We start from the raw sequence: 12,533 nt of genomic DNA on the forward strand, positions 1-12,533 counted from the left end.
GCATTGTTATTTTTTTCTATGTGTATTTTTAAAGATCTTAACATAACGTAACATATGCCATGCATTCTGAGGGCAGAGTTGCTCCAAGGGGACAAAAATTGGCTCTCACAGGAATAAAAACCAAAGAGGGTTTGTGACCTCTATCGCTGAACCTTTTCTGATAAAATCTTATTTTTAGTATTTAATTTGTCTCCGGTTTTCTTGGGTGTCGCACAAGAAGTACTATCATTGAGATCACGAAGAATACACAAAAATGTATAATGATCAGTGCTATAAAACAGTGACAAACAAATGGTTGTGATCATATGACATTTCATCAATTGCTTTATCTTGAAGTTATTTCACATTTGCCTGCTGGCTGTTATTGGCCATCTTGTGGATGCTGTTTATAACTTAGGCTTTAAGAATAAAAAGATTTGTTATTTACTATTATAAACATTATTTAATCCATCATTAATTATTTCAGTTACTGAAATTAGAAAATACTGACAATATATGAATGATTATTTAGCAGCTATTTTCTCTTATCAAGCAAAACCTAAAGTTCACTAAAATTTTAAGACTTACTTAATTTTTCAGTTACTTTTACTAGAAATGTAATAGTTTGAATGATTTAAGTTTTGCACTGTTATTCTTACATGTTTATGTTACATGTAACTTGACATAATTTTTAAATTTTGTAATGTTACTTTATGATTTAAGTATAGTAGACACACAGTGGTACATTAGTTTCAGGTGTACATCATGATTGGACAACAGTATAGTTTACATTTTGCTCACCACAGGTGTAGCTGCCTCTGGCACCACACAATTCTATAACAGTATCATTGACAGTATTCCTTATGCTGTGCCTTTTATTCCTGTAATTTATACATTACAGAGGAAGCCTGTATCTCTCACTCCCTTTTGCCCATTTTGCTCATCCCCCAATTCCCCTCCCCTCTGGCAACCATCAGTTTTTTTCAGTATTTATAGGTCTGGTTCTGCTTCTTGTTTATTCATTTGTGTTTTTTAGATTCCACATGAGTGAAATTATATGGTATTTGTCTTTCTAGGTCTGACTTATTTCACTTAGCACTGTACTCTCTGCTCTATCCCTGTTGTTGCAAATGGCAAGATCTCCTCCTCTTTTATTGCTAGTAAAATTCCATTTTGGGTATGTGTGCATATCACATCTTCCATATCCATTCATCTGTGGATGGACACCTAAGTTGCTTCCATATCTTGGCTATTGTAAATAATGCTGCAGTAAACATAGTTTATTAGTGTTTTTATTTTCTTTGGGTAAATTTAAAAATTCTGGTTTTAGTTTTTTGAGGAACTTCCAAACTGTTTTCCACAGTGACTATACCAATTTACATTCATACCAACAGCACACTAGGGTTCAATTTTCTCCTTATCTTTGTCAACACCTGTCTTTTTGATTTTAACCATTCTGACAGGTATAAGGTGATATCTCATTGTGATTTTGATTTGCATTTCTCTAATGATCAGTGATGTTGAGAATCTTTCATGAATCTGTTGGTCATCTGTTAAGTCTTCTTCGGAAAAATGTCTAATCAGGTCCTCTGCCCATTTTTTAATTGGATTATTTTGACCTAATTTATATAAATTAAGATTACTCAGCAATTGTAGTTACACAGTTAAGTTACATATTAATAGCTTTTAATTTTAAATTTGTTAAATTATAAATTTATAAAAATTTATATTTAGTCATTCATAACCTTAGATAAAGAGTTAAGCTCTTTTTAAGCATAAAGCTTAACTCCTTTTTATTATATAAAGTACAGCTATACAAACAGCACATACACACATATACAATATATCTGTGGCATTAAAATTTCATGGGAGGCACTTATGAAAAAAATTGCTTAAAAAAATTTTTTTTAACATTCATTTTTTGAGAGACAGACATAGCATGAGTGGGGGAGGGACAAAGAGGGGGGAGGGGCAGAGGGAGAGGGAGACACAGAATCTGATGCAGGCTCTAGGCTCTGAACTGACAGCACAGAGCCCAACATGGGGCTCAAACTCGCAGACCATGAGATCTTGACCTGAGCCGAAGTCAGATACTTAACCGACTGAGCCACCCAGGTGCCCCTACTTATGAAAAAATTTCTAAGAAAACTCTTTGGGGGATGCTAATAAAAAAGGGTTGAGAAACACTAGCATAAACAACTTTTACATTGCTCTTTTCCTTAATATTCCATAATAAGCATTAAGGGGTAGCTGAGTGTTCCAGTTGGTTAAGTGTCAAACCTTTTTTTTAATAAAGTTTTTTTTTTTAATGTTTACTTACTTATTTTGAGAGCAAGCAAGAGGGGAGGCGTAGAGAGAGGGAGAAAGACAGAATCCCAAGCAGGTTCCATGGCTCAGCATGGAGCTGGACAGACGTGGGGCAAGATCATGACCTGAGCCGAAATCCAGAGTCTGACACTTAACCAGCTGAGCCACCGAGGCACCCCTAAGTGTCAGACTACGGATCTCAGCTTAGGTCATGATGTCACAGTTAACGAGACAGAGCCTAGCATGGGGCTCTGTGCTGACAGCATAGGAGCTTGCTTGGGATTCTCTGTCTCTGCCCTTCCCTGTGCAGTCTTTCTCTCTCTCTCTCTCTCTCTCTCTCTCTCTCTCTCTCTCTCTCTCTCAAAATAAATAAATATTTAAAAAAATTATTTTTTCATAAAGTCAGTTTTGTGACCTACACACGGTGTATGTTGCTAAATTAAGAAGTAAATAGATCTATTTGTGACATCAGTCATTATAATCCGTTTTATTTGAAACATATTTTGAGCTCATAATCCTTAAATATCCATAAAGTACTAGATCACTTTGTGATTGTTGGAGACAGAATTGTAAATATCTATGTAGAGAGTGAAACATAAGTCTTAATAAATCTAAGTTTCAGTAGGATTCCTTTGTAACATTTTTTGTGTGTTACTATTTGAAGTCTTTCAAATGATCTGACCTTTGTTTTACTGTGGCCCTTGTGGTTTGTATGCATATTTTTGTCTTCTATAATTCTAGGGTTTGATTTATGAGTCTACTTATTCACACACATTAATGCCTTTACCCTGGCCACTACTATACTATGAAGATTCAAAAACGAGTAAGACATTTTGTCTAATAATTACTTAAAAATGGTAGCCAAATAGAATTCTTCCTCTGAGTAATTCTATCTCATTGGGAAACAGGCATGTAAATTGAAAGACTAAAGACCTATTACTCTCCTTTAAAAGTCCCAGGTATATGAAAAAATTAAAAAATAAAAATAAAGTCCAAGGTATATGATACTATTGTTTCATGGAGCCAAGCAAGCAAATACTTGGCAGAATGAAGTACAACAATGACAAACGTTTTACCCTATAAATCATATATATTTTACACTAATAATATTTTAATTTCTAAAACTTACCTCATGTCTATATTTCCAATAATTATTTTCAGAAAAACAGATTCTAGGAGACAAGCACACTAAGACTGAGAATTGTATATTTTTTATTGTTATTGTGTATGGCTTGAAGACATATTTCTTTTTTATTTATTTACCTCCATTCTTATTTGGTTCAAAGTCACTAAATTTTAAAACTCCTTGACTTCAACCATATAATATACAAATTTATTTTTAAAAATAGCATTCCAAATTTTTAAGTGAATTTGGAGCCTTTGTAACAGGTGATTTTGAAACCCAAATAATGTAACCAAATGGAAACATATGGTTGTTATATTTTTCTCATTTTTATAGCTCTAGAAGGATGTTCTTTTTAGAGCAAATATTTTATTTTTTCCCTGTATGAGTTCTTACAATCTATTAAAACAAAGACTTTGGAGATATTCTCACCACAGAAATCTCAGGGACTAGAACTGCCTGCAAAAAAAAAAACACACACACACACACAAAAAACAACTATTTTCATATTTACAACATTTATGTAAGAACATTTTGTTTTATAAGCAGACTGCTTTTTAGATATGTTCTTCCAGTCCCACTGAAATTAACAATAAAAAGAAGTTGGTTTCAAAGTAATTTTAAGCAAAAATTATGCCTAGCACAGAACTAATTTAAAAATTTACAGATTTATTTACAAGTGACCTATTAAGAGAAAACATTTAATTTGTATAGTTTCTGTTATTAAAAATAAGACATTTATCTATATTTAACCTTCAGAGTCATTGTGTTTATTTCAATGTATACTTGGTTCTTCTAACATTTGGAGGGTATTAACACGACTTAGTAGCATTTGCATATAGGAAGAGTCATTTTAGAAACTCTGTTCTCTATTTGAGTAGCTTTATGTATTGACCTAGGTAAAAGCATGATCAAGTTAACTAATTGTCCATTCTTATGAACTTCATATTGAGAGGAAAGTAGACAAACAGAAATCATCAGCCTTTAATTTGAAATAAAGCATTTTACAAAGTTGTATTATGTTTAAATGAAGAATGTATTTTACATTAACCCTAAAGTATAAGTGATTTAAAATGTTAAAAGGCAAATGTATGGAGTATACCAAGCATTTAGCTTTGTTTCTGAAAGAAATGAAAAATAAATTACAAAAAATGAAAAAGTCGAATAGTAACTTTTGGTGTATCTTTTAAGGTACCAAAAGTTATAGTAGGAATACAAAATATAGTAAATGTTCTTAGAATTGATGAGAGTTAAGTAAAATTTTCCATAGGATATGATGTACTCTTACAAATAATGTACTAAGATATCATTATAATCAAGTTCATATAATAAGGCATTGACTTCTGGATTCCTGTCGGAGTGTGGGGATGAGCTGGCTTCTGATGCCAGTTATTTGCAGAGCCACAAGTCTTTACCCATTTCTACATATTATTCTACACAAATCCCTGTGTATGTCCCTACACACATTTTTTATATGTGATTCTGCACATGTCTCTGTACACCAACCTTTTTATACCCCTATATACATCCTTACAGGCATTCTGACACATTCTACACATATCCCTACACACTGAGCCCTTGCAGAGCCTTTTCCAAGACCCTTTGTACACACACCCTCTATGTATATATACACTCGACAGTCAAAACTTGCCTTTCTTGTCCTTATTATATATGATGTACCCTATCTTATTCTTTTCTATTAAATTTTACTGTTAAAGCCAAATTGTTCAGAAGTCACTAAATCCATATTTTGTGTAGACTAGAACATGCTTGCTGTTCTAGCACATTTGGACTGATACATAGGTCAGTATTTTTTTGTTACATGTCTAGGCATATGAATACAGGTGAAGCAAATATAAGCTAGGTGGAAGTAAGATTTTACTTACAATCCAAATTTTGTATAACATTTCTTTAAAGCTTTCATGTTCTCATTGTTCAGCAGTGATGAGCTATAAATTTATAAATTTTTTTCTCACCATATGATAAACTGCAGAATATCTTACATAGAAATATTTAAAGAAACTAGAAGTTCAGGCAAAAAGCTTCAAATGGTAGGATTTGAAAGAGTTTTAGGATTGAAATTTCTATCCTTTATGATTTAATGATTGGCTTCATGCCAATAGAATGGCAGTAGGTTGCAAAGTTTGGCCTTATCTGAAATTGTTCCCAACTACTTACTGACATTAAGAAATGTTTAATTCCTAAAAAAAAAAATAAAAAAAAAAAGAAAGAAATGTTTAATTCCTGGGAAACATCTTTGATGTATGGTCAGTCTTTTCATGTAAATGTCAAAAGCCAGTATGTTTTGTGTTATCTTTATTATCCGTAAGGTAACCTCTTTCTTTATATGTCTATTTCTGTAAGATTGAAATTAAGTGAAACATGCCTGAGGAACATCAGGTTTATGGTCAGTCATACCTGGATTTGAATATCTCCTCCTCCATTTGGTAGTTGTGATGCTCTGGGCAAATTCCTTAACCCTTCTGAGTTTCAATGTCATCATTGATAACTTAAAGATAATACTGTATAAGCTTGTTTTGAAGATCAGAGAATAGCCTATGTAGCATGCATAGCACAATTCTTGGCCCATTAAATCCTCTATAAATGGTAATACACATCATCGTGATAATTATTAATACAAAAAGCTATAGTAGGTATACAAAAGGTATAGTAAGTGTTTCTAGAATTGATGGGAGTTGAGTAAAATTTTCCATAGGATATGATGTAATGTACTAATACAATTATAGTAATAATAATCATGATGATATATAGTTAATACTTTTGTTGCTAATCTTATGTTTATCCTGATTTGTGAGCATAGCCAAGCTATTTTGTTTCATGTTTGATTTTTCATAACTCAAAGGATAGGATGCCAAAAAACTTACAGTAGCTTTTTATATAATTGTTACTGTCAAAAAGATTCTTTGAGAACAATGGTATCGTATATAAATCTGGTTATAGGCTCTTTTTTTCTGGATTAATGTAGAATTACAGCATAGTACTATTTCATATTTTCAACAAAGGATCACATGAATACTATATTTTTGAAGCATCTCAAGTTTTAATTTAAGCTATTATTTTTACATTTCATATGATACTGAATTATTGCTAGTAGCAGGTCAATAGATACTATAAATGTGCTCCAAATAAGTAATGTCTGCCTTAATAATTTAGTTGGTTATAATTATAAAGCATTTGCCCAGGGAAAGAAATGGTTCCTCAAGGTTATTTGAGGAAAATACCAGTTTCATGAGGAGTTCTATTCATAATATACTTCTTATTCATTTAGAATAGGTGGAATCTTTGAATTTAAATCTAGAATTCACTTTGCAGATCAACTGCTCAAATGTTCTTAGACCTCATCCCCCTCAAGGTTATCTCTGTATTTAAGAATCTGGAGTTCCAAGATTTGTGAATGAATTGTCAGAGACCCGTAATTGGGGCAGGTGGAGTGGCTCAGTCAGTTGAATATCCAACTTGGGCTCAGGTCATGATCTCGTAGTTCTTGAGTTTAAGCCCAGTGTCAGGCTCTGTGCTGTCAGCACAGAGCCAGCTTTTGATCCTCTATCTGCCCCCTTGTCTCTCTCTCTCTCTCTCTCTCTCTCTCTCAAAAATATTAAATAAATATTAAAAAAAAAAGACCCATAATAAGTAGCAGGGCCCAGCTCAGGACTTTAGACTTTATGTCTCCAAGTCCATTGGTCTTTGCCATATATAGTACTGATATTTAGTGTTCCATTGTGTACATTTGTGACTAAATCTCTTACAGTGTCTATATATTTCCCAAATATTGTATCATTTCCATGATTATCTAATTGGGCTTATTGTTTGGCATATGTAGACAAATATTTTCCCATTTTGATATAAAATAACTTATTTAAAATTTTTTCTTGCATTGTGGTATATAATAGTCTTGATCATCAAGAGCTTAATTGGATATATGGTTCATACAAGAAGGTTTAATCTGTGTACAGATTTTATTTGAAATTAACAGCATTTTGCATCAATGTAGTATGTGACTGATAACAGGTATTTTTGTGTCTCATTTTTAAATGTAGTTTGAAACTGTTTCTAGTACCTATCAATTTTATACTGATCGCTTTATTAGTGATATTGCTGTTCCTAATTGATACTTCCTTCTCCTTACCGTGTAGTCTTCCAAAATTTAAAAAATACTGCATCATGAAAGAAAAAAAATAGCATATTTTCCTTAAATTATCAAACTATGAGAATTTTTTGTCCACAAAAACTTACGTAGCTACCTTTTAAATATCTAAATATCAGAGGTAAAAGGAAGAATTTACTTAAAACAAGCACCACTGATTTTTTATTTTTATATTAGGATTTTTTAGGCATTTTTTTTAGAGATGCTTTTCAATTAAAGCCAAAGTTTTACTCTTTTTGGCAAAGTGTGCTATAGACAACAATGTTAAATTTATTATCAGTGTAGATTCGTGAACCAAAAACACATATCCCAAACACACAAAATTACAGATTTAAAATTTTCTCAGTAACCTTAGATATCCTCAAATTTAAAGCTGGTGGAAATACTTGACGCCCTTTTCCATTCTTACAGTGATACACATTGTAATTATTCACTGCTCTATAATGGATCATTTTTTATCTATATCTTGTGTCTTTTCTGTCTATATAGAGTAAATATTTATGTTTTCCCATTTTTCTGAACTAAGATACACATAAAATAGGTTTGAACTATCCACTATAACTCATTGAAAAGAAAGGCCTTACACTGATATTGTATGGAAGAGAAAACTATCTAAATCATTTCAGCAGCCAGCTTATAACCAAGATAACATCAGCATTTTCCTTCTTGAAAATGTATCTTCCATATATTAAAGTAAGGATGCTGTATTTTATTAAAAATAGTATGACAAGTTTAACCTATCATTATCACAAATCTAGCTTAAAGAAAATCTTACTATGTTTGATAGGGGGAAAAATAGTAAGATTTTCTTTTAGTCACATGTTCACTATACAAAACCACCAAAAAACAATGCAAAAAAAAAGTAGTTCTTATGTTAATAGCACAATACTTTAAGTTCTCAAAGTCAAATCATTATCCTATATAAACATACAGTATTAAAATGACATTAATGATTTAATGGCTAGTTGGCTAATGTCATAAAAGTTACCAGTTTGAAAAATCTAGTATTTTCTGCTCGTACAAAATGTAGCCCTGTAATTTACTGCTTCATCTTTTTGTAGTTAAGTATTTGTCTAGGATAGGAACAAGCTATACACTACTTGGTTGCATTACTTAAAAATTAGAAATAGGGGCACCTGGGTCGCTCAGGGTGTTGGGCTCCAACTCTTAATTTCAGCTTAGGTCGTGACCTCACAGTTCACAGATTCAAGCTCCACATGGGTCTCTGCGCTGACAGGGAAGAGCCTGCTTGGGATTCCCTCTCTCTCTGCCCTGTTCGTTTGCTCGCTCTCTCTCAAATAAACTTTTTAAAAAATTAGAAGTATAAAAGACTTTACGTATGTTAGAAATATTTGACAGGCTTTGAGAATCCAGATTTACTTTACATTTCTTCACTTCTCCAACAATGAAAAATAAAATTTTATTGAACAATAGTCTCTATACTAATTAATATGCCCTTAATTAATTTTTGAAGATGGTATACTACAGTAATTTGTAAATAAATAAAATACATAAGCTTCATTTAGCATAATTTTTTATAAATAACTATGCATCATTTTAATTACTACTTTTTTCATATTACTGTTTATCTGTGGTATGTTTAGTAAGGAATTAAGTGACAGATTACTTTAATAGCTGCATTTTTAAATGTATTATTATATTCTTATTATACAAGTAATATATGTTTACTAAGATCATTCAAAAAATGCAAAAAAAAAAAAAAAAAAGAATAAAGAAAACAAAACTCCTAACCTACCTCTCAGGTAACCACTGTTAGGATATTAGTGTATCTCTTTCTACCTTTTTATCTTGCCTTCATTTAACAAATATTTACTGAGCATTTTATAAGTATAAGGCCCCGTAATAGTTGCTTAGTACCATGGCATCCATGACAGGATACAGCTCCTGTCTTCTTGATGCTTGCTTATAGTCTATCAGAGAATATAGACAAATGAGAAGGAAGCTATGGAAAAATAACTAAAGGTACTGTTAAAGCCAGTAGCAAGAGAACTAACCTGGTTTGTTGGGTCCCAGCAAATATTCTTGATATTTTTAGAATGTGGTAGGAGTGTTCTGTGATGCCAGTATCATAATAGGCATATGTTCTCACTTGTTCTTTCCCTCTCTCCCTCTCCCTCTCTCTACTTCTCTCTCTCGCTCTCTCTCTGTAGGTATATGTTCTCACTTCTTCTTTCCCTCTTTCTCTCCCTCTCTCTTATATTTTAAAATTTCCACTGGCTGTTTCACTGAGGATCTAGAAGAAAATAAAAGTTCTTGTGTGCATAAACCTTCATATCTGAAAAATTCACATTATTTTAAGAACCACTATGGTATCATTATCACTGCTATAAACTTAAATAGACTGAAAATGAGCAAATCTCCAAAATGTCTCTTAGGCAATTTCATTATGGGCAGAAAAGAATTTAGCATTTCCAAATTATTTTTATGATAATATAAAGTTGCTGATTCACTTGTTATAATTTATGGAAGTATTTTATCCAGCTTTAACACTGCTATTGTCTTAAAGCAATTAGCACAGTTACATATCAATTTTGCAATAATATTTCATAGCAATATACTTAATTTAATCAAACTATTTAAAGACAGTTTTTCTAATAATTACATGCTTTGTTTTTACCATTATGAAATACGCTAATGAATTTGAAAAAATAACATGTATTAGATATATGAACAGTACTATAATCCTATTTGATTAAAAACAGTAAATTATTGTCATATAATGTTATAAACCTTTTAAGTTTTTGGTTTCTATTTTTATTCTATTCTGTATGTTTTACATTACCATATTTTAAACTGGTTATATTAGCAAATTTAGGAAAATATAAAATCATATTTCATATTTAAAAATTTTAATAGTGGCAAATAAGCTCTTGAATATGTTGAGCCTAAATTCTTCATCGTTAATTAACTGTATTAAATTAATTCTATTATCTTAAAATGTTTTATTGGAAAATCTAGACTTAGGACAGTATGTTTTATGACAGTTTCTAGTGCTTTATAATGAAAACATGAGGATTCCTATATTTATTTAAATATTATAAAATTAATTTTGAAAGAAAATTTTGTTATAATCAAAAACTTCATTTGAGACACTAATGCCAGAGAAATATCAGATAGAAAATATTTTAGTTCCTTGAAAAAGAATCTCTTCATTTGTTTAAATTTTCTTTGACAAACATGTTTTAATATCTCCCAGTCTTTCAGAGACCCTAACTTTGACCTCATCCTTTCTCCAGTTACTACCTCCTGATTACAGTCATGTAGTGTCAATTCTCAGAACACTAAACTGAAGTTGAGAAAATCATTCTGAAATGACTGTTTATGGTTGGGTGTATAAAGCAACATATATGCATATTTTTTTAAAGGAGTTCTAGATCTCTGCTTTGTGAAAGTTTCCCTTTCATGCATATATTCAGCTTCATATGGTCATTTTGAGACTAGGACATACAGACTTAAAAGGAGATGGTGAAAGATGTTCTTATGGACAGTAAATGCAGTGGACTCTGCAAACCAGTGCTGCAGTTTTGGTTTTTGTTTTGTTTTTTGTTTTTTGTTTCTTATTCAAGCTGAAAGTCTAGGGGACCAGGACAGAGATATATATACCATATATTGTTTATAGAGGAGGTAGATTTTTATGCTGCAGGAAAGGTTTGGTTAATATATGGAAGATATAAAATATAACGCTTGACTAAAAGCCCAGAAATAGTATTGCTAGAAGCCCAAGCTATCAGGAGTAATTTTACCATGAGTCTTTTGGTCTTTCTACCATGGTTCAAAGATTGCTGCTATAGCTCCAGTCTTAAAATTAAACAAGAAGGATGAAATGCAAAATGACATGTCCTGGCCCCTCTTTAAATTATTTCAACTGGGCTTTGATCTCTACCATTCTACTGAAATGATTCTTGTAAGGTCACTTACAGTGTCTTTCTTGTCAAAGTAGTCATGCCTCTGCTTGAATCTTATCTGACTTCTTAATATCTTTTGGCAATCAATTGGCCATTTCCTCTTTCTTGAAAATGTTCTTATCTTGGTTTCTGTGGCCCATATTGTCCCCTAATTTTCTTCATACAAAACTGGCAACTCCTCAGTCCTGTTAGCTAAATTCTTCACCTCTACCTAAGTTGTATTAACATGGCTTATTGGTCCTTGGGGCCTCTTTCTTCTCTATTTACGTATTGTTCCCTAGATGATTGCAAATAGTCTTATAATAACTATACGTTGAGGACTTCAAAACTTCTAATACCAGCCCTTAATTCTTCTTCCAAGATCTAAATTCATCTGCCCAAATATTTGCTGACATTGGCATTGAATATCTAAAGACTGTCTTAAGCTCAATACTGCCAAAATAGAATTCTTATTTCCTCATTCTTCATCACTCCCATCACAACTATGTCTCCCATAGTCTTTACCAACTTATCCATTTTTGGGTGCCAACAACAGAGGAATCATTCCTAATTACTTTTTTGTTGTTGTTGTTGATTTCCATATCTACCTATCAGCCTGCCCTTACTCTAAACTATAACATACTCTGAACCATATTATACTTTCTACTCCTATTACTACTACAATACTTTAAGACACTCTCATTCCTGATACGGACTATTGCAGTAGCCTTTTGCCCTATGTCCCTATTTTCATTCTTACCTATCCTTTATTTTCTCTAAATTGCAACCAAAACAAGCATCGAATTCAAAATCAAATCATATTACTTAAATTTTTAAACCCTCCAATGGCTTCTCATTGCAAATAGAATATCCAATATGGCCCACATAGTTGTACCTAACATTTAATATCGTGCCAAATATGCTGACTTTTCTGGTGCATGTGCATGCTGAACTCATTTGTACTCTAAAGTCCTTGCCCGTCTTCTGTAGGTCTGGACATCATCTTCTCACAGATTAGTATATGAGTGGCTCCTTCATATCATTCAGGTCTCAG

The 12,533-nt window shown here is 32.0% G+C and overlaps 1 protein-coding gene and 1 long non-coding RNA gene across 2 annotated transcripts in view; one reads left to right on the forward strand and one right to left on the reverse strand.

Moving 5' to 3' along the window:
- The window catches only part of LOC122233706, a 37,361-nt gene extending 27,650 nt beyond the window's left edge, over positions 1-9,711 (reverse strand). Inside the window, exon 1 of the long non-coding RNA XR_006211376.1 lies at positions 9,590-9,711. This is a non-coding gene — a long non-coding RNA (uncharacterized LOC122233706). The remainder of the gene's footprint in view (positions 1-9,589) is intronic.
- PHF14 (PHD finger protein 14) overlaps positions 1-12,533 on the forward strand; it is a 209,207-nt gene that overhangs the window by 175,590 nt on the left and 21,084 nt on the right. The window lies entirely within an intron of this gene.

This window comes from Panthera tigris, chromosome A2, assembly GCF_018350195.1.
Source record: "Panthera tigris isolate Pti1 chromosome A2, P.tigris_Pti1_mat1.1, whole genome shotgun sequence".
Taxonomy (NCBI): Eukaryota; Metazoa; Chordata; class Mammalia; order Carnivora; family Felidae; genus Panthera; species Panthera tigris.